The sequence below is a fragment of the Bidens hawaiensis genome, unplaced genomic scaffold (assembly GCF_021521415.1).
Source record: "Bidens hawaiensis isolate Kalapana, Puna unplaced genomic scaffold, B.hawaiensis_p1.1 tig00017875_1, whole genome shotgun sequence".
Taxonomy (NCBI): Eukaryota; Viridiplantae; Streptophyta; class Magnoliopsida; order Asterales; family Asteraceae; genus Bidens; species Bidens hawaiensis.
The window spans coordinates 143,743-167,035 of record NW_027492700.1 but is presented as its reverse complement, the minus strand read 5'-3'; positions in this window follow the sequence as shown (position 1 = coordinate 167,035).

Below are 23,293 nucleotides of genomic sequence, written 5' to 3'. Positions count from 1 at the left end.
CATCAACTCTATTCTTATTTAGTATAATCACAACACACCCAAACAGCTGTACTTCTAGAAACGTCTCGCTTGACTCTTGACTTGTACCACCTGGGTCGAAGGGAGCATTGGAGAGTTTCTTGTTTACTTTATTTGTTGTAGGTGACACATTCGGTTGATGTTTAACTGAAGGGATGGCGCCAAGTTGGGCATAAGTAGCATAGAAGGCTCTTGCATTTGGGCTGCTCAAACCATTAGTCATTGTTTGCAATTTTGGTTAAGGCTTTTAGAAGTTGAGCTTTGGTGAGGCCCACATATAGCTGACTTAACATGATTAGGCTCTTGCTCTACAACACCGACGTTTGCATTAACGCTGTGTTCCCGAGTTCATTTATGAAAAGAAGGGGAAGGAAAAGAAAGTTTTCTCTTGTATTTTCTTTTGTCATCTACTCTTTCTCTTCAATTTTCTTTCCTTCCAAATCTTTCCAATTTGGAAATATACAAATTCTCTTATTTTACTCCTTATTTTTCTCTCCCCTCCTCTCCTTTTCTTTCCTTTAATAAAACTCGGGAACACCCCTTTTATATTTTCCTTTCCTTTCCTTCCTTAAATGAAACTCGGGAACACAACAAGTTTTGTCCATCCCTCATTTTTCTTCTCTTTCCTCCTTTAAATGAAACTCGGGAATACACTGTAATATTTGAATCACCATTTTCTCTTGAATTATCCAATTTAAAAACATAAAGGCCACGTGTATTTTTTTCTTGTTGCATGGTGTGTATGCAATCATTATGCATAACACACACATAATCATAATTAATGGGCAAATCATCGCTATCTTTGGTAACATCAATTTCACTACCAATTTGAATTGGAGATTCCATAATTAATCTCGAAACTTGTGGATCAATATTCAAACCATTCTCATTGATTTGAATTGTCAAATCCCTAGGAAATCCCAAGTTAAGCGATTCTCCCATAATTGCGGGCCGAATGAATGGAACTTCCATAGTTAACTCATCTTCACAGCTATCCACCACTACACCACCATTGAAGCTACCAATATTTACTAGATTTGCAAGGCCATCGGTAATCACTGCATCACCACCAAAAACCTCACTAAGAAGCGTTTGCACCAAAGAACATTCTTTTTCATCGGGTTTAATCTCGTCTTCATCATATCGGGGTTTCGTGTCCGGTAAAAACCTTCTGTCGTACTTGTCTCTATAAGTTTGTTGGAAGAACCAGGGGGTAGGAATGGCATAAAGGATATTCCTCCTTGTCGTTCTCATTGTCCCGGGCGATGATTCCCGATTTGGTCTCCTTAACGCGCATATCCTGTTGCAACTTGAGACTGCGGACTCGTTTTAGGAGCCGTTTGATCTCCTCAAGATCTCGGACTCGTTGTCGGTGTCATTTGATCTCTCCAAGATCAAAAAGTCGTTGTCGAAGTCGCTTGATCTTTTTAAGATCGCAGACTCGTTGTCAGAGTCATTCGATCTTAAGATCCTGCGGGTTGGGATAGATTCCACTGTTGTCTCTCGTGGCGACTCTTCTAGTAGAATACCAATCTCTATTATGGGCACGTGAAACAAACATACTTCTGTCGTTGCCTCTAGCGTGGAATTTACGAGCAAGAAAGTATCCATCCTCACGTCGAGCCATTTGAGAATTAAAAGCTCTAATACCAACTGATGTAGTTTTCGAAGCGATCAATGGCTCAAGACACTCATGATAATCAAAGACAATAAAACAAACCAAAAGTTCCAAGAACAATGTTCTTTATCAATAAATTTCAATAAAAAAAACAAACTAACAAAGAACCATAGAACCCTATTTATACTAAACGTTAAAAAGAGAAACATGGAAACTATTTAAACATATAAATAATAAAAGATATTAAAAACTAAATTCAAATTAGGAGATAAATCTGCATCATACTCTCCGTCTTCAAATAAAACTCGTCCTTGAGTTTTGCCTTCAAATCAAAACCACCAGGATCAAATAGAACATGTGACATTTGAGACAAAATCAGGTACACCTTAGTAATTACATAGAGAATAAATGATTAACCATTTATTGCGTATCGAACAAACGAATAACCAAACGAGTCTAGTTATGACCCAGATATCCTATCCTGGGGGGGCATATATAAGTGATATATGTATATTATAATCTAACATATTGATATTATGGCCTTAGTATAATAGCAAACCAGTTAAACAAAAAGATAAACGTTTAACTACCCGCTATGACTTTAAAGGCGAAAGTTAGTTTCAAAACAAGTATTGTATCATCCGTTAAGCCAAAAAAGACTTACAAAACATTATTTGAGATGTTTTAAGTGATTCGTGAAAATATTTTGGATTTTTACAACCAAATAGTATGCTTTTCTAAATTTACAAAAATGTGGCCGAAAAACACTCGTTTTCACGCTGGTTGTAGTACGCGATATATTTTTCTTGCAAAAAACCAAACCTGAAATAAACTTGGACAGATTTCATGTACGGACATGAAAAACGAGGCAAATGGACCAAGGTGGGGCCTAAGGTGTAACACCCCGACCAAAGGCGGATTATACATCGGGGCGCCACATGTTGTTTCATTACTCGTGACACTATTGGGTGTCAATATTTATTTATACACATTATCGCGCACGCGCAAAGTAAGAATAGAAAAAAAACATAAATCAACATAAATCTATATATTATAAAGCATAATATTCAAATAACATAAACTTGTCTTGTTACATTTTAAATCTAGGTCCAAAACAAAAGTAAACATCCTATGTGTCCTCAAGCTTCAAAGCAGCTACTGCAAACCTGAACATGTGTTAAAATAAAACGTCAAACACTTGCGTGTTGGTGAGAAATCAAGTTTAATAGATATTCATAGTTAATCATAGATAATCATAGATAATAACAGTAAATCTGCGCGCAACATATGTTAATCTGGTATCTAACAAGGGTGAAATCAGATTGTGACCAAGCCTTAGATTCATAGCTCATAGTTCAATCCGTACTCCCAATTGAGCACAAAAACAAGAAAACTGTGCAAGTGTAAACAAAAGAGAAAACATAAACGATAGGTTCTCCCGTGTCTACCAATGGATCCATGAGAACTTCGGAATAGGCCGAACAAAGCGGTTAATGATACACACATACAAATAACAGCCAAGTAAATATCCATAACACATGGGATACTGCGCGACTAAAACTTCATAAACAGTTTAAGACTCAGTTTTGTACGAACACATGAACATCCCAAAACATTAAAACAAAAAGGGATTAGATACGAGATTACTCACTTGATAAAGATGCGATGAAAGATACAGCAAGAACCACTTTAAAATAAGCACAAGTTAACCTATAAATAAAGATTATTGTTTTTAATGATTTGTTTTAAGTCATAATTTAATAAGTAAATTATTATATATAATATATTACCGGAAAAGCAAGGCAGAACGGAGAGGAAGACGGAGGCAGAGAGGAGGCGGCAGAGAGTGTAAGGAAAACAGGAGAGATTAAGTGTTTGTGTGTGTAGTGTTAAGAAAATAATACTATTATTTATAGGAAAACCCTAGGAGACATAAATCCAGAAAAAGGGGAAAAGGTTCCAAGACAAACAGAACAAGACAAAACAAAAGATAACAAAAGATATCAAAAGATATGGCAGCTGCAGGGGGCAAGATAAAGCTGACAGCGAACAGTAAAAAGGCATGGGCAGGTCAGATAAAGGTACTGGTCAAGCATGGCAAAAGCAGATCTCAAAAGATAATGTCAGTCACTTTATCTACCAACCAATGGGGTTGGTACGCATGCTGCGCCGAAAGTAACTATTCAGACATTAGATAGGTTAGGTCAACAGCACAGAAGATAAGACAACACAAAGCATACAGGCTGGAATAAACAGAAGATACAAGGGTTAAGCGCGGGAAGGCTGAGTGCGCGAGCGCGAAGGCTGGCACAAAAATCCTTAGCGCACTGCGGGAAGAATCACAATTCCTTAGCGCACTGCGGGAAGAATCACCATTCCTTAGCGCACTGCGGGAAGAATCACATCCTTAGCGTGCTGCGTGAAGAACAAGAATTCTAAGCGCATCGCGGAAAGAACATGCATTCTTAGCGCGCTGCGAGAAGAGTTCTCTTCACGCATCGCAGGAACAAGATGTCTTCACGCAGGCTTCCATGTAAGGAGTCTGGCGCGTGGAGCTGCAGACATCCTTAGGCGGGAGGGACCAAAGGACAAGCAAAGAGGGAAACAAGGCGGAAAGAGAGGAGAGGGACGGGACAGCGGGAAGGAAACGAAAGGCGGGAGGGAAATAAATACTAAATAAAATACATATTAAAAATAAAGTAAAAATACTAAATAAATATTAAATCACCAAAAGAAAGAGATCGGGTCAGAGAAACGGGTACCTGGGTCGGGTCGGATCGGGCAGATGTCACAGTCTCCCCTACTTTAAGAAATTTCGTCCCGAAATTTATCTCGAAGTAGGTTGCGCAGAGAACAGGTGCGGGTACTTGATCTTCATTTGATCTTCCCTTTCCCATGTAAACTCGGCTCCGCGCTTGGACTCCCAGCGAACTTTCACGATAGGGATGCGACTGCGCTTGGTTTGCTTTACCTCGCGATCCATAATCTCAACAGGCTTCTCAACGAAATGCATAGTTTCATCAACTTGAACTTCATCAAGTGGAATGTGAAGGTTCTCGTCAGCTAAACACTTCTTGAGATTGGATACATGGAACGTTGGATGCACATTACTGAGCGCGGGCGGCAGGTCAAGTCTGTAGGCAACTTTTCCCACACGCGCGAGAATCTTGAATGGTCCAACATAACGAGGAGCAAGCTTACCTTTCTTCCCAAAGCGGACAACACCTTTCCAAGGCGACACCTTGAGGAGAACAAGATTACCAACTTGAAATTCGAGAGGCTTTCGCCTGCGATCTGCGTAACTCTTCTGTCGGCTTCTGGCAGTCAGCAGATGATCACGGATCTTGGCGATTTTATCGGTTGTCTCTTGAACAAGTTCGGGTCCTGTGATTTGAGTTTCACCCACTTCGCTCCAACAGATCGGGGAGCGGCACCTACGACCGTAAAGTGCTTCAAATGGGGCCATACCGATACTGGAATGATAGCTGTTGTTATAAGAGAACTCGATCAAAGGCAGGTGTGAATCCCAATTTCCTCCAAAATCAAGAACACAAGATCGGAGCATATCCTCAAGAGTTTGAATAGTTCGCTCAGACTGACCGTCAGTCTGAGGATGATATGCCGTACTCATGTCCAAGCGAGTTCCTAGCGCAGATTGGAGAGAATTCCAAAAGCGAGATATAAAACGGCCATCGCGATCGGATATGATGCTCAAAGGAGTACCATGGCGGCAGACAATTTCCTTGACATAAAGCTGCGCGAGCTGCTCAACACGGTAGTTTTCACGAATGGGCAGAAAGTGAGCAGACTTAGTCAATCGATCCACTATTACCCAAATGCTATCATGTTTGCTTGCTGTCAAAGGTAACTTGGTAATAAAGTCCATCGCTACACATTCCCATTTCCACGTAGGAATTTCTGGTTGTTCGAGCAAACCAGATGGGCGTTGGTGTTCAGCTTTTACTTTAGAACAAGTCAGGCATCTAGCTACGAACACAGCAATATCCTTTTTCATGCCAGGCCACCAATAAGTAATGCGCAAATCCTTGTACATCTTATCAGCGCCAGGATGAATAGAATACCGAGATTTATGCGCTTCACACAGGATATCAGCGCGAAGATTCTCATCACAAGGGATCCAGATGCGATTGAGATAGCAGAGTATTCCACTCAGATTAGGGACAAAGTGCGCTTCCGCGCCACACGCTAACTCGGCGCGAAGGTTACCATTACTGATGGATGCGCGCTGTGCGTCACGAATACGCGATTCAAGGTTGTTCTGAATCGGCGCGAAGTGAAGCTGGGTGCGCGGCAAGATACAGTTAAGCTGGCAGGGTTTTCGGCTGAGCGCATCGGCTACCACATTAGCCTTACCAGGATGATACCGGATCTCACAATCGTAATCGCTGATGAGTTCGTTCCATCGGCGTTGCCTCATGTTAAGTTCCTTTTGATCAAAGATATGCTGAAGGCTTTTATGGTCAGTGTAGAGGATACACTTAGTACCATAAAGGTAGTGTCTCCAGATCTTCAAGGCAAAAACAACTGCACCAAGTTCGAGATCGTGAGTTGTATAATTCTTTTCATGAACCTTAAGTTGCCTCGATGCGTAAGCGATAACCTTGCCTCGTTGCATAAGAACACAACCGAGACCTTGGTTGGAGGCATCGCAGTACACGACAAAATCATCATTACCCTCAGGTAGCGCAAGAACAGGAGCTTCACACAACAGACGCTTGAGCGTCAGAAAGGCTTCTTCTTGCTTCGAGCCCCAAATATACGGTTTACCTTTGTGCGTTAGAGCTGTTAAAGGCAAAGCGATCTTCGAGAAGTTCGAAATGAAGCGCCGGTAATAACCAGCTAAGCCCAGAAAGGAACGGATCTCAGAAGGAGAGGATGGCGTAATCCAGTTCTTGATTGCTTCAATCTTGGATGGGTCGACATGAATACCCATCTTGTTTACAACATGACCAAGAAACTGTACTTCATCAGACCAGAATTCACACTTGGAAAGCTTAGCATAGAGTTGCTCAGCTTTAAGCTTTTGCAATACCAATCGGAGATGTTGCTCGTGCTCGGCCTTGGTCTTAGAATACACCAGAACATCATCGATAAACACAATCACGAATTTATCCAAGAAAGGCCTACACACCCGATTCATTAGATCCATGAAAACGGCGGGTGCGTTGGTCAAACCGAAGGACATGACCAAGAATTCAAAATGGCCATAGCGAGTTCGAAAAGCAGTCTTCGGAACATCTTCATCGCGGATGCGCAACTGGTGATAGCCAGAGCGGAGATCGATCTTGGAAAAACAAGAGGCACCTTGGAGTTGATCGAAGAGGTCGTCAATACGTGGTAAGGGATACCGGTTTTTAATGGTGAGTTTGTTCAACTCGCGGTAATCAATACACATGCGAAACGATCCATCTTTCTTTTTAACGAACAACACCGGAGCACCCCAGGGCGAAGAGCTAGGGCGAATGAATCCTTTAGCTGTCAACTCTTGAAGTTGGCTTGCCAATTCTTGCATCTCAGCGGGTGCAAGACGATAAGGAGATTTAGCTACGGGGGAAGCACCAGGGACAAGATCAATACGGAACTCGACTTCACGAGCGGGAGGGATACCAGGAAGATCATTAGGAAAAACTTCAGGGAAATTACGCACGACAGGGATATCGCGAAGCTTCTTTTCTTCAGCAGGTTTAACCACATGGGCTAGAAATGCAACACACTTCTTCCGCATGAGTCTTTGGGCTTCGGCGCAAGACATAAGTTTAAGACCACTGGAGGGTTTTTCGCCGTAAATGTGAAGATCACCATTTTCTCGAGGTATGCGAATCAATTTCTTGGCGCAAATAACTTCGGCGCGATTCTTCGAGAGCCAGTCCATACCAATGATAACATCAAAGCTTCCAAGAGGCATAGGGATGAGGTCGATCAGAAAATCGTTTTCGTTAAGGTTAAGCGTGCAATCTTTAATCACCGAGTTAATTAAAATAGTTTCACCGTTAGCCAATTCAACTGAAAAATCCTCTTTTAAATCGCTGCGCGGTCGCGCAAGCTTCTGCTCGAAGGCGCGAGAGATAAAACTTCGATCGGCGCCAGTATCAAAAAGTACAGAGGCATAAAATCCGTTAAGTAAAAATGTACCATTAACTACATCATTATTCGCTTGCGCTTGGTGCGCGGTTATGTTAAAAGCTCGTCCACGCGTCACTTGGTTCGAAATCTGGTTCACCGGATTCGCTTGTGTGATTTGCACTTGTAGTCTCGGGCACGCGTTCCGGAAATGACTGGGATCACCGCAGTTAAAGCACGACCTGGGTCGTGGGTTTTGGTAGGTTGGTTGTGGGTTCTGCGGGTAAACTGGTGGTGTTGGCGCAATTGGATTGGCGGGAAGGACTCTACAGAACTCAGCAGAGTGACCAACACGGCCACATCGGTTACATTGTCGACACGGGACTTGAGGTGGGTGATGAAGTCTACAGGTTGGGCAAAAGGGTTGGTTCCCTGTGTAAGGTTTCTTAGTTGGCTGGGCAGGAAGTGCTGGATTGGTTAAGGCATAGTTGTGGACCACAGGAGGTGCTGGGTAGGTTGACAGTGGGTTAGGCGTGTAAACTGGAGGTTGGTATGCGGGTTGCTGGACAACGGGCGGGTTGGTAAGCGCGTAAGCTTGTCTGCGCCTACGTTTCTGGTTATGGTTTGAGGGTTCAGGTTTGGTTTCTGCGGGTTCAGGGACAGTCTTGGTGGGTTTGGTCTTCTCAGTTCCCCGCAGGAACAGGGTTCCTGCTCTGACATGGTTGTCGCTGAGCACAGCGGCCAACTCGATGGCGTCAGAGAGGGTTACTGGGTTTCTGGCCCATACAGAATCTTGAATTTCCATGGGGAGACCCCCAAGAAATTTCTCTATGGCTCGGCGGGAAGGGGTAACAAGGTGAGGGACCAGTAAGCTTAGCTCGTGGAAGCGCGTCGCGTACTCGCGCGCTTCACCGCTGTATTGCTTAAGATTCCAAAATTCCTCCTCCAGGCGCTTAACTTCGTTGGGAGGGCAGAATTCTCGCGTAAGAATTTCCTTGAATTCCTCCCATGTCATGCTTGAAGCAGCCTCTGCGCCACGCGCATGAGCTACTCCATTCCACCATGTAAGCGCTCTGGATTCCAGGACACTGGAAGCATACAGGGTTCGTCTGTCTGAGGGGCATTGGGTGTGGAGGAAAGTGTTTTCAATCTTCTCAAGCCATTGGAGCATCACGGTGGCTCCTTCAAGACCTGTGAATTTTGGAGGGTTACCCGCGTTGAAGGATTTAATGTTGTAACTGGAGGTATTGGCATTGTTTTGGCTCAAGGCTTGGGCTATTGCGGCGGCCATTTCCTGGGAACGTTGCTGTCTACGCATGCGCGAGGCTTCTCTTCTCTGAAATCGGCGAGATAGCGGAGGCATTCTATAAAAATTTTAATTTTAGTTAATATCTTAGTTTTAGCACAAAGTTTAAGAAAAGCTTGGTTTCACGGAGTTAGATACTATCAAAAGTTAAAGTAAAATAAATGACCCTAAATGCAGACTTAATAAAGGTAACAAATTCATATTACTTACTAAAACCTAACAATATTCATCAAACCATATTACTTACTAAAACCTAACAATATTCATCAAACCTAGGTAGAACTAACAAGTTTAGCCTACCATTATTTTTGGAGAGCAGCTATACATCAAAGTAAACCCCATAAAACTTAACCAAAACATAATTAAACTCATTCAATAATCAATATCAATCAAGCACAACTCAATCTTCAATTTAATTGCAAAACAATTCAAGTTAAAAGATCAAATCAACAAGTTATAAATCTTGAACAAGAACACAAAGTTTATGGATGTTTACTATCAATTAGAGCTGAGTTTTTATGATGAAAAATACCCCGAGCTGCTGTCCCAAATTTCGTTAACTTAATTCTCCTTCCTTGGCTCACCACAACTTGTAAAATAATTTCTTTTTCCCAACCCTTGTTGTCTTGATCGGAAGTATTATGGAGGGATTGTGATGGTCAGGTATTTTGTATATATATTAGTGTATTAATTATGTAGTTTTATTGAATATATTGTTAGAACTTTGGTACTTCATACGTGCTTTTGTATTTCAGGTCATTGATCATTAAATATACTAAATTGGAGACTTGTACGAGCATGGAATGATATCTCGGGAAGACCGAAGCATGATTTGATGTCTTGGGAAGTGATACAAGGATTTGGGAAGAGTATGGATGAGAAATCATAAGCCGATGCTAAAACTGAACAAGATAGGTTGACAAAATGCGACCATGAAGTAAAACGAGCATATCCTGAGCTTGAAAATGAGTTACGGGAGCCATAATATATGAATTTTGGGTTTCTCAACGAGAGGAATCTGAAAATGAGGTTTTATTAGGTCGCGATACGCGATGAAATGGTCATATGGCCATCGCGTATCGCGATGGACATAAAAAACGGGTTTTGACCTATATCTTCTATTTTGCGAACCCTAATCAAGATTGACGACCAGCAGCAGCTATTAGGCGATTTTGGGTGAATTCCAGGGCTACCAATCATCTCTTGATCAATCCTAATGGCCTTCCTAATTGAAGATCTATCGATTACGATGCTCGGCTGGTCTTCTCTGAATCATACACGGGATGTATAGTTTGTAACTTTTACAGTTTTTCTCATGCGATTAAGAACACTCTTGTATAATTATTGTTTATGGTTGATATATGATTATTGATGTTTAGTGTTTTTGTGTGTTCAGTCGGTTTAGGTTTACGTTGGTCTGAACGATTTGTTACCAGTTGCTAGATAATTGATCATATGATTGTTTAAGTGGATTGAATACGATAAAAACATATAATTGCCCTTAACTGAGTCACACTAGCAAGGACCGTTTCATAACCAGTGTCGTGTGTAAAGCGATTATTGATGTCTAAGGTTTTGTCTAATTGATCAGTTTGTAGTTAACCAGTAATAATTAATATTTATCGGTTAGGTTGCATGAGATTACTGTAGGTTGCTTACTTGAATTCTCGGGTGTGATTTGCTTTGTTAATTGCTTGAAACTCGTTTATTTGTTTACTTGCGTAATTCCATAAATTCACTTTATTCGCTTGTGTGATCAGCAACTTAAACTAGGTCAACTAATCGCTCACAAACCCAAACCCAACAAGAACCGAACCCGCTCTCGCGCTATCCTAATCCTAACAAGTAAAAGCTATGAGACGACCTTACTTTCTATCACCTCTCGGTCTCTAAGAAAGTGCATACCCGCTGAATTTAACTAATTAACATACCCAACTAAACCCTACGGTTGATCACCCCGCAAACAATCTCTAAACACAAAGTAAAGAGTTCAAACAAGCTAAAATCAATCAAAACTAATTCAATCAATCAAAGCAAGAGGTATATGAGTATAATTAATTAAATCACAGCCACTAAACACAACCTAATTCAATATTAAACCAAACTTTCATTAACAAATCAAGTCATGATGATCAACAATCCATATTACTTACTAAAACCTAACAATATTCATCAAACCTAGGTAGAACTAACAAGTTTAGCCTACCATTATTTTTGGAGAGCAGCTATACATCAAAGTAAACCCCATAAAACTTAACCAAAACATAATTAAACTCATTCAATAATCAATATCAATCAAGCACAACTCAATCTTCAATTTAATTGCAAAACAATTCAAGTTAAAAGATCAAATCAACAAGTTATAAATCTTGAACAAGAACACAAAGTTTATGGATGTTTACTATCAATTAGAGCTGAGTTTTTATGATGAAAAATACCCCGAGCTGCTGTCCCAAATTTCGTTAACTTAATTCTCCTTCCTTGGCTCACCACAACTTGTAAAATAATTTCTTTTTCCCAACCCTTGTTGTCCTGATCGGAAGTATTATGGAGGGATTGTTGGTTTGAGTTTGTATATTATAATTGTTGTTGCTCTTGTGATGTTGCTGCTCCTCGTTGATTATTTACAGCCACACACAATTAAAAAAGTTAATTCTTTGTCTCCTTAAAACCATCCAACCGAGCCGACCCACAAAACAACAACTCTATTATTTTTCTTTGTTCTTTTCCGATCGGCCTCCAGGGGTGTTAGGGTTTTATTTTTTTTGTGTTTTAATATATAATTTCCATGTAATGCTCTTCTCTAGCGGGCTTGGGTCAGGCCTTGAGTTTTGTCTTCAAACTTGATCGTAAAAGCCTCTTAGAACCTTTTCACTTTTAAAACTCGTCACCTACACAAAATAATAAAATTTGTAAGATCAAGTTAAAAACGAGTTAAAAACATAATCTATTATATAAATTAGTAATAAAAAGATGATAAGATGGTACGGAAAAATAGGTGTGTTTTACAACACATCAATTGATCAACGTTTACCCACGTCCGATCAAACTCCCTCGTCAAGTACGGTACACCCTCTAGCCCATTATGTTTCTTATGAAACTTTTACTCAAACTCATAAAGCCTTTTTAGTGGCCATCAGTTCGAAAGATGAGCCAAAATCCTTTAAACAAGTCGTGCAGGATGAACATTGGAGGAAAGCCATGGAAAAAGAAATACTAGGCAAGGAAGAAAATGGAACATGGACCCTCGAATCTTTACCAAAAGGCAAACAAGCTATAGACTCAAAATGGGTCTATAAAATAAAATACAAGCCCAATGGTGAGATTGAACGTTATTAAGCAAGATTCGGAGCAAAAGGTTTTACTCAAATGGAAGGGATTGACTTTCATGTCACGTTTGCTCCATTTACCAAACTTGTGACGGTTCGAACCATCCTTGCCGTAGCCGTTAAGAAAAATTGGCTCATCCATCAACTAGATGTCAACAATGCCTTTTTGCATGGAGAACTTCATGAGGAAGTCTACATGAGAATTCCACAAGGATTTGATAAAGGAAGGGACAACAAAGTTTTTCGGTTAAGAAAGTCGGTATACGGCTTGAAACAAGCCTCTCGAAATTGGTACCAAAAGTTCACTTCGGCCCTCTTGGCACTTAATTTTAAACAATTAAAGGCAAACCATTCTCTTTTCATTTGTAAGGAAAGAAACTCCTTCGTTGTCGCCTTAATTCATGTTGATCATGTTATCATCGTTGGCGATAGCCCATCAAAAATACATGCCACAAAAGGATACCTCAACGAGCAATTTAGCATTAAAGACTTAGAAAACTTAAAATATTTCCTAGGCATTGAGGTGGCTCGAACCAAATAGGGCTTAGTCCTTAGTTAATGGAAATATACTCTTGACATTCTAAAGGATTGTGGTGTTCTAGGGTCCCGTCCTAGCGCTTTCCCAATGGAGCAGAATCTAAAATTAGGTAAAGACGATGAAGGATCTCGAGTAGATGCAAATCAAAATAGGCGTCTTGTGGGAAGGTTACTTTATTTACAAGCAACTCGACCGGATATCGTTTAGTCGGTAAACGTATTGAGCCAATTTCTTTCTTGATCCACGTCAAAGTCACATGGAAGCTACTAATAGAATTCTAAGGTATTTGAAAATGACCCCGGGACAAGGGATTTTGTTACCAACGGAAGGTGGAACCAACCTCACTTCGTATAGTGACTCTGATTGGCTCGGATTCCCTTACTCAAGAAGATCAAGAACCAGTTACCTACTTCTCTTAGGAGGAGCACCTACTTCATGGAAGTCCAAGAAGCAATCTGTCGTGTCACGCTCCTCAACAGAGGCATAATATCGTGCTATGGCCACCGTGGTAAGTGAAATTTATGGTTACGTTGGCTCTTGAAAGAACTTGGGCTACCACAAGACCAACCGACCCCCCTCATCTGTGACAACCAAGCCACAACACACGGGGCCAACAATCCGGTTTATCATGAGCGCCCAAAGCACGTTGAAATAGACTATTTCTTCATACGGGAACGAGTAGATTCTAAAGACATTCAACTAATATCCATTGACACGAAAAACCAAATAGCAGATTTGTTTACAAAGGCTTTAGGTTCTCAACACTTGCAATACCTTCTTAGCAAGTTGGGCGCTCGTAACTTACACGCTCCAACTTAAGGGGAGTTTAATTATTGCATTTATTTTTGGTTCCCACATTCACGTCGCAATGACAGATGCAATATGCAACATTCATTCACCTAATCACCTTTATTTGCTTTCCATTTTAAAAGCTAGGAGCAATTCATGTTTAATATTATTATATAAAGTGTATGTCAACGAGAAGGATAATTGTAATAAACAGAATGCTTTTATTAAAATTTATACGCTGAATGCTTCACGAACTGTTCGCTAGACGTTAGGTTCGTTTACATCCCTAATCATGAGTATCTATGGCGATAGGGAAGTGAGACCTTAAACTTGAACCCTATTTTTCGGATTCTGCTAAATTATAGGGATGGAGTTGATATATGGAATCAGATATGAATGTTCTTATGTGAAATGAATTAATGTGTGTGTTATTAGAATATGTTATTGTTGTTATATATTATTGATGAACAATTGGTTACAATATATAACAAGACGAAAGTATGAATTAGGGAGACAAATTCTCTAATAATAAATTACAATGAATATAAATAATCTTCTAATAAGAGAAGGTTGGATTGAAGCATGATTTGAGAATAATCCGATTTATTATTTTATTACATTAACATGCCCCCGCAAGATTTACGGTCTCATAGTTAGTCCAATCTTGACCATTAAAGTATGAAATCTTGAACGTGGAGTGGGTTTTGTAAGAGAATCGGCTAACTGATCGTCCCCGGCAATGTGAGTAGCCTGAATATATTGGTTAGATACTTTTTCGCGTACAAAATTGAAATCAATTGCAAGGTGCTTCATACGGGAGTGAAAAAATGGGATTTGCGGAATATTGTGTGGCACTAAGGTTGTCACAAAAAATGGTGGGGGTAATGGTGAATTTGAATCCGACTTCATGTAATAGAGGTTTTAGCCATAGAATTTCTATGGTTGTAGATGCAACTGCTCGGAATTCGGCTTCTTTTGAGGATCGTGCTATAGTGGGTTGTCTTTTGGAGCTCCATGCTATTGGGTTATATCCTAGATAGAAAATATAACCCGTTTTGTTGCGGTAGTTGTCATTGTCTCCTGCCCAATCTGCATCTGTAAAGGCATGGAGGTGTAATGGTGATTTATAACGGAGCATAATACCTTTGGTTATGGACCCGTGGAGATACCGCAATAGATGTTTGAGGGCATTCCAATGAGTGGTGGTTGGAGCATGCATAAATTGTGATAACTTATAAACTGTGAATGCCACGCCGGGTCGTGTAAGGGATAGGTATTTTAGAGCACCGACTAAAGCTCTATATTCCATGGGTGACGGAATTGTTGTGCCACTATCAAGTGTGATCAGTTTAGAGCATGTAATTGGGGTGGTCATCGGCTTGCATTCACTCATATTGGCTCGTTTAAGGATATCATGGATATACTTAGATTGAGAGTGTAACATACCATGGGAATGTGGAAGAACCTCGACACCAAGAGAGTAGGATAGGGTTCCAAGGTCCTTAAGGGAGAATTTTGTGGCAAGAGATGAAATAAACGAGTTAATGATGTGAGAATTTGGTTCTGTGATGATGATGTCATCAACATAGACCAAGATGTAGATGGGGGATATATTGGAAACGTGCATAAACAAGGAGGGATCCGAGATAGTAGGATGGAATCCTTTTAACGTGAGGTAAGATTTTAACTCTTCATACCAAGCACGTGATGCTTTGTCGAAGCCCATATATGGCTTTATTTGGTTTGCATATATGAGTTGGGAAGGATGGTTATATGAAGTCGGGTGGTTGAGCCATATATGTATGTTTGGATAATGTCCCTTGTAGAAAAGCATTGTTAATGTCTAGTTGACGAAGGGGCCAATTTTGTGACACGGCTAAAGATAGAATAAGACGAAGAGTCGCAGGTTTAACGACCGGGCTAAATGTTTCGGCATAGTCAATTCCCGGGCGTTGATGAAAACCTTTGGCTACAAGGCGAGCCTTTAGACAGTCAACGGAACCATCGGATTTGTACTTTGTGCGGAAAACCCATTAGGAGCCCACAAGATTAGAGGCTTGGTCGTAAGGAACAAGGGTCCAAGTGTTGTTTTTCATTAAAGCATCATATACTTCGGTCATCGAATTTCTCCAAAGAGGATGTTTTATGTAACACCCCGACCAAAGGCGGATTATACATCGGGGCGCCACATATTGTTTCATTACTCGTGACACTATTGGGTGTCAATATTTAATAAATATATTCATTCACGCATGCGCAACGTATACATAAGATATAAATAAACCAACATAATCAATATATTATAAATCAAAATATTCGAACAGCAATAACTTGTCTTGATACATTTTAATCTAGGTCCAAAAGTAAAAACGTCCTATGTGTCCACAAGCTCCAAAACAGCTACTGCAAACCTGAACATGTGTTAAAATAAAACGTCAAACACTTGCGTGTTGGTGAGAAATCAAGTTTAATAGATATTCATAGTTAATCATAGATAATCATAGATAATAACAGTAAATCTGCGCGCAACATATGTTAATCTGGTATCTAACAAGGGTGAAATCAGATTGTGACCAAGCCTTAGATTCATAGCTCATAGTTCAATCCGTACTCCTAATTGAGCACAAAAACAAGAAAACTGTGCAAGTGTAAACAAAAGAGAAAACATAAACGATAGGTTCTCCCGTGTCTACCAATGGATCCATGAGAACTTCGGAATAGGCCGAACAAAGCGGTTAATGATACACACATACAAATAACAGCCAAGTAAATATCCATAACACATGGGATACTGCGCGACTAAAACTCCATAAACAGTTTAAGACTCAGTTTTGTACGAACACATGAACATCCCAAAACATTAAAACAAAAAGGGATTAGATACGAGATTACTCACTTGATAAAGATGCGATGAAAGATACAGCAAGAACCACTTTAAAATAAGCACAAGTTAACCTATAAATAAAGATTATTGTTTTTAATGATTTGTTTTAAGTCATAATTTAATAAGTAAATTATTATATATAATATATTACCGGAAAAGCAAGGCAGAACGGAGAGGAAGACGGAGGCAGAGAGGAGGCGGCAGAGAGAGCAAGGAGCAAGAGAACAGGAGAGATTAAGTGTTTTGTGTGTGTAGTGTTAAGAAAATAATACTATTATTTATAGGAAAACCCTAGGAGACATAAATCCAGAAAAAGGGGAAAAGGTTCCAAGACAAACAGAACAAGACAAAACAAAAGATAACAAAAGATATCAAAAGATATGGCAGCTGCAGGGGGCAAGATAAAGCTGACAGCGAACAGTAAAAAGGCATGGGCAGGTCAGATAAAGGTACTGGTCAAGCATGGCAAAAGCAGATCTCAAAAGATAATGTCAGTCACTTTATCTACCAACCAATGGGGTTGGTACGCATGCTGCGCCGAAAGTAACTATTCAGACATTAGATAGGTTAGGTCAACAGTACAGAAGATAAGACAACACAAAGCATACAGGCTGGAATAAACAGAAGATACAAGGGTTAAGCGCGGGAAGGCTGAGTGCGCGAGCGCGAAGGCTGGCACAAAAATCCTTAGCGCACTGCGGGAAGAATCACAATTCCTTAGCGCACTGCGGGAAGAATCACATCCTTAGCGTGCTGCGTGAAGAACAAGAATTCTAAGCGCATCGCGGAAAGAACATGCATTCTTAGCGCGCTGCGAGAAGAGTTCTCTTCACGCATCGTAGGAACAAGATGTCTTCACGCAGGCTTCCATGTAAGGAGTCTGGCGCGTGGAGCTGCAGACATCCTTAGGCGGGAGGGACCAAAGGACAAGCAAAGAGGGAAACAAGGCGGAAAGAAAGGAGAGGGACGGGACAGCGGGAAGGAAACGAAAGGCGGGAGGGAAATAAATACATATTAAAAATAAAGTAAAAATACTAAATATTAAATCACCAAAAGAAAGAGATCGGGTCAGAGAAACGGGTACCTGGGTCGGGTCGGATCGGGCAGATGTCACAGTCTCCCCTACTTTAAGAAATTTCGTCCCGAAATTTATCTCGAAGTAGGTTGCGCGGAGAACAGGTGCGGGTACTTGATCTTCATTTGATCTTCCCTTTCCCATGTAAACTCGGCTCCGCGCTTGGACTCCCAGCGAACTTTCACGATAGGGATGCGACTGCGCTTGGTTTGCTTTACCTCGCGATCCATAATCTCAACAGGCTTCTCAACGAAATGCATAGATTCATCAACTTGAACTTCATCGAGTGAAATGTGAAGGTTCTCGTTAGCTAAACACTTCTTGAGATTGGATACATGGAACGTTGGATGCACATTACTGAGTGCGGGCGGCAGATCAAGTCTGTAGGCAACTTTCCCTACACGCGCGAGAATCTTAAATGGTCCAACATATCGAGGAGCAAGCTTTCCTTTCTTCCCAAAGCGGACAACACCCCTCCAGGGCGACACTTTGAGGAGAACAAGATCACCAACTTGAAATTCGAGAGGCTTCCGCCTACGATCTGCGTAACTCTTCTGTCGGCTTCTGGCAGTCAGCAGATGATCACGGATCTTGGCGATTTTATCGGTTGTCTCTTGAACAAGTTCGGGTCCTGTGATTTGAGTTTCACCCACTTCGCTCCAACAGATCGGGGAGCGGCACCTACGTCCGTAAAGTGCTTCAAATGGGGCCATACCGATACTGGAATGATAGCTGTTGTTATAAGAGAACTCGATCAAAGGCAGGTGTGAATCCCAATTTCCTCCAAAATCAAGAACACAAGATCGGAGCATATCCTCAAGAGTTTGAATAGTTCGCTCAGACTGACCGTCAGTCTGAGGATGATATGCCGTACTCATGTCCAAGCGAGTTCCTAGCGCAGATTGGAGAGAATTCCAAAAGCGAGATATAAAACGGCCATCGCGATCGGATACGATGCTCAAAGGAGTACCATGGCGGCAGACAATTTCCTTGACATAAAGCTGCGCGAGCTGCTCAACACGGTAGTTTTCACGAATGGGCAGAAAGTGAGCAGACTTAGTCAATCGATCCACTATTACCCAAATGCTATCATGTTTGCTTGCTGTCAAAGGTAACTTGGTAATAAAGTCCATCGCTACACATTCCCATTTCCACGTAGGAATTTCTGGTTGTTCGAGCAAACCAGATGGGCGTTGGTGTTCAGCTTTTACTTTAGAACAAGTCAGGCATCTAGCTACGAACACAGCAATATCCTTTTTCATGCCAGGCCACCAATAAGTAATGCGCAAATCCTTGTACATCTTATCAGCGCCAGGATGAATAGAATACCGAGATTTATGCGCTTCACACAGGATATCAGCGCGAAGATTCTCATCACAAGGGATCCAGATGCGATTGAGATAGCAGAGTATTCCACTCAGATTAGGGACAAAGTGCGCTTCCGCGCCACACGCTAACTCGGCGCGAAGGTTACCATTACTGATGGATGCGCGCTGTGCGTCACGAATACGCGATTCAAGGTTGTTCTGAATCGGCGCGAAGTGAAGCTGAGTGCGCGGCAAGATACAGTTAAGCTGGCAGGGTTTTCGGCTGAGCGCATCGGCTACCACATTAGCCTTACCAGGATGATACCGGATCTCACAATCGTAATCGCTGATGAGTTCGTTCCATCGGCGTTGCCTCATGTTAAGTTCCTTTTGATCAAAGATATGCTGAAGGCTTTTATGGTCAGTGTAGAGGATACACTTAGTACCATAAAGGTAGTGTCTCCAGATCTTCAAGGCAAAAACAACTGCACCAAGTTCGAGATCGTGAGTTGTATAATTCTTTTCATGAACCTTAAGTTGCCTCGATGCGTAAGCGATAACCTTGCCTCGTTGCATAAGAACACAACCGAGACCTTGGTTGGAGGCATCGCAGTACACGACAAAATCATCATTACCCTCAGGTAGCGCAAGAACAGGAGCTTCACACAACAGACGCTTGAGCGTCAGAAAGGCTTCTTCTTGCTTCGAGCCCCAAATATACGGTTTACCTTTGTGCGTTAGAGCTGTTAAAGGCAAAGCGATCTTCGAGAAGTTCGAAATGAAGCGCCGGTAATAACCAGCTAAGCCCAGAAAGGAACGGATTTCAGAAGGAGAGGATGGCGTAATCCAGTTCTTGATTGCTTCAATCTTGGATGGGTCGACATGAATACCCATCTTGTTTACAACATGACCAAGAAACTGTACTTCATCAGACCAGAATTCACACTTGGAAAGCTTAGCATAGAGTTGCTCAGCTTTAAGCTTTTGCAATACCAATCGGAGATGTTGCTCGTGCTCGGCCTTGGTCTTAGAATACACCAGAACATCATCGATAAACACAATCACGAATTTATCCAAGAAAGGCCTACACACCCGATTCATTAGATCCATGAAAACGGCGGGTGCGTTGGTCAAACCGAAGGACATGACCAAGAATTCAAAATGGCCATAGCGAGTTCGAAAAGCAGTCTTCGGAACATCTTCATCGCGGATGCGCAACTGGTGATAGCCAGAGCGGAGATCGATCTTGGAAAAACAAGAGGCACCTTGGAGTTGATCGAAGAGGTCGTCAATACGTGGTAAGGGATACCGGTTTTTAATGGTGAGTTTGTTCAACTCGCGGTAATCAATACACATGCGAAACGATCCATCTTTCTTTTTAACGAACAACACCGGAGCACCCCAGGGCGAAGAGCTAGGGCGAATGAATCCTTTAGCTGTCAACTCTTGAAGTTGGCTTGCCAATTCTTGCATCTCAGCGGGTGCAAGACGATAAGGAGATTTAGCTACGGGGGAAGCACCAGGGACAAGATCAATACGGAACTCGACTTCACGAGCGGGAGGGATACCAGGAAGATCATTAGGAAAAACTTCAGGGAAATTACGTACGACAGGGATATCGCGAAGCTTCTTTTCTTCAGCAGGTTTAACCACATGGGCTAGAAATGCAACACACTTCTTCCGCATGAGTCTTTGGGCTTCGGCGCAAGACATAAGTTTAAGACCACTGGAGGGTTTTTCGCCGTAAATGTGAAGATCACCATTTTCTCGAGGTATGCGAATCAATTTCTTGGCGCAAATAACTTCGGCGCGATTCTTCGAGAGCCATTCCATACCAATGATAACATCAAAGCTTCCAAGAGGCATAGGGATGAGGTCGATCAGAAAATCGTTTTCGTTAAGGTTAAGCGTGCAATCTTTAATCACCGAGTTAATTAAAATAGTTTCACCGTTAGCCAATTCAACTGAAAAATCCTCTTTTAAATCGCTGCGCGGTCGCGCAAGCTTCTGCTCGAAGGCGCGAGAGATAAAACTTCGATCGGCGCCAGTATCAAAAAGTACAGAGGCATAAAATCCGTTAAGTAAAAATGTACCATTAACTACATCATTATTCGCTTGCGCTTGGTGCGCGGTTATGTTAAAAGCTCGTCCACGCGTCACTTGGTTCGAAATCTGGTTCACCGGATTCGCTTGTGTGATTTGCACTTGTAGTCTCGGGCACGCGTTCCGGAAATGACTGGGATCACCGCAGTTAAAGCACGACCTGGGTCGTGGGTTTTGGTAGGTTGGTTGTGGGTTCTGCGGGTAAACTGGTGGTGTTGGCGCAATTGGATTGGCGGGAAGGACTCTACAGAACTCAGCAGAGTGACCAACACGGCCACATCGGTTACATTGTCGACACGGGACTTGAGGTGGGTGATGAAGTCTACAGGTTGGGCAAAAGGGTTGGTTCCCTGTGTAAGGTTTCTTAGTTGGCTGGGCAGGAAGTGCTGGATTGGTTAAGGCATAGTTGTGGACCACAGGAGGTGCTGGGTAGGTTGACAGTGGGTTAGGCGTGTAAACTGGAGGTTGGTATGCGGGTTGCTGGACAACGGGCGGGTTGGTAAGCGCGTAAGCTTGTCTGCGCCTACGTTTCTGGTTATGGTTTGAGGGTTCAGGTTTGGTTTCTGCGGGTTCAGGGACAGTCTTGGTGGGTTTGGTCTTCTCAGTTCCCCGCAGGAACAGGGTTCCTGCTCTGACATGGTTGTCGCTGAGCACAGCGGCCAACTCGATGGCGTCAGAGAGGGTTACTGGGTTTCTGGCCCATACAGAATCTTGAATTTCCATGGGGAGACCCCCAAGAAATTTCTCTATGGCTCGGCGGGAAGGGGTAACAAGGTGAGGGACCAGTAAGCTTAGCTCGTGGAAGCGCGTCGCGTACTCGCGCGCTTCACCGCTGTATTGCTTAAGATTCCAAAATTCCTCCTCCAGGCGCTTAACTTCGTTGGGAGGGCAGAATTCTCGCGTAAGAATTTCCTTGAATTCCTCCCATGTCATGCTTGAAGCAGCCTCTGCGCCACGCGCATGAGCTACTCCATTCCACCATGTAAGCGCTCTGGATTCCAGGACACTGGAAGCATACAGGGTTCGTCTGTCTGAGGGGCATTGGGTGTGGAGGAAAGTGTTTTCAATCTTCTCAAGCCATTGGAGCATCACGGTGGCTCCTTCAAGACCTGTGAATTTTGGAGGGTTACCCGCGTTGAAGGATTTAATGTTGTAACTGGAGGTATTGGCATTGTTTTGGCTCAAGGCTTGGGCTATTGCGGCGGCCATTTCCTGGGAACGTTGCTGTCTACGCATGCGCGAGGCTTCTCTTCTCTGAAATCGGCGAGATAGCGGAGGCATTCTATAAAAATTTTAATTTTAGTTAATATCTTAGTTTTAGCACAAAGTTTAAGAAAAGCTTGGTTTCACGGAGTTAGATACTATCAAAAGTTAAAGTAAAATAAATGACCCTAAATGCAGACTTAATAAAGGTAACAAATTCGAATCAAGAATCGATAATTCATGTATCACCATGACTTTCCGAATTCCCAATTTAAAATATACGAGCAAACGAGTATTGGAGATTGATGATTCATGTATCACCATGACTTTTCAATCTTCAATATAAAATATACAAGAAAATGAGTATTGGAGGTTGACAATTCATGTATCACCATGACTTTTCAAGTCTCCAACCTCAGAACATAATCGTAAATGGAAATTGAAAATCAACTATTCATGTATCACCATGACTTTTCGGATTTTCAAACCCAACAAACGAATATGTAAGAAAAATCAATAAAAATCGAAATTCGACAAAAATCGAAATATCGCGAAATAAAACATAAAATCATATACTGCGCAAGTGCGAGCATATTCATAAATAACGAGTAATTAACAATAAGCGCGCAAACATGAGATTTCTCTCATGCGCGAGAAGGGACTCTTAGGTATTCTAGGCCGTTACGTCTAACCACCTATCCTAAAGTCAACGAGCTCTGATACCAATCTGTAACACCCCGACCAAAGGCGGATTATACATCGGGGCGCCACATATTGTTTCATTACTCGTGACACTATTGGGTGTCAATATTTAATAAATATATTCATTCACGCATGCGCAACGTATACATAAGATATAAATAAACCAACATAATCAATATATTATAAATCAAAATATTCGAACAGCAATAACTTGTCTTGATACATTTTAATCTAGGTCCAAAAGTAAAAACGTCCTATGTGTCCACAAGCTCCAAAACAGCTACTGCAAACCTGAACATGTGTTAAAATAAAACGTCAAACACTTGCGTGTTGGTGAGAA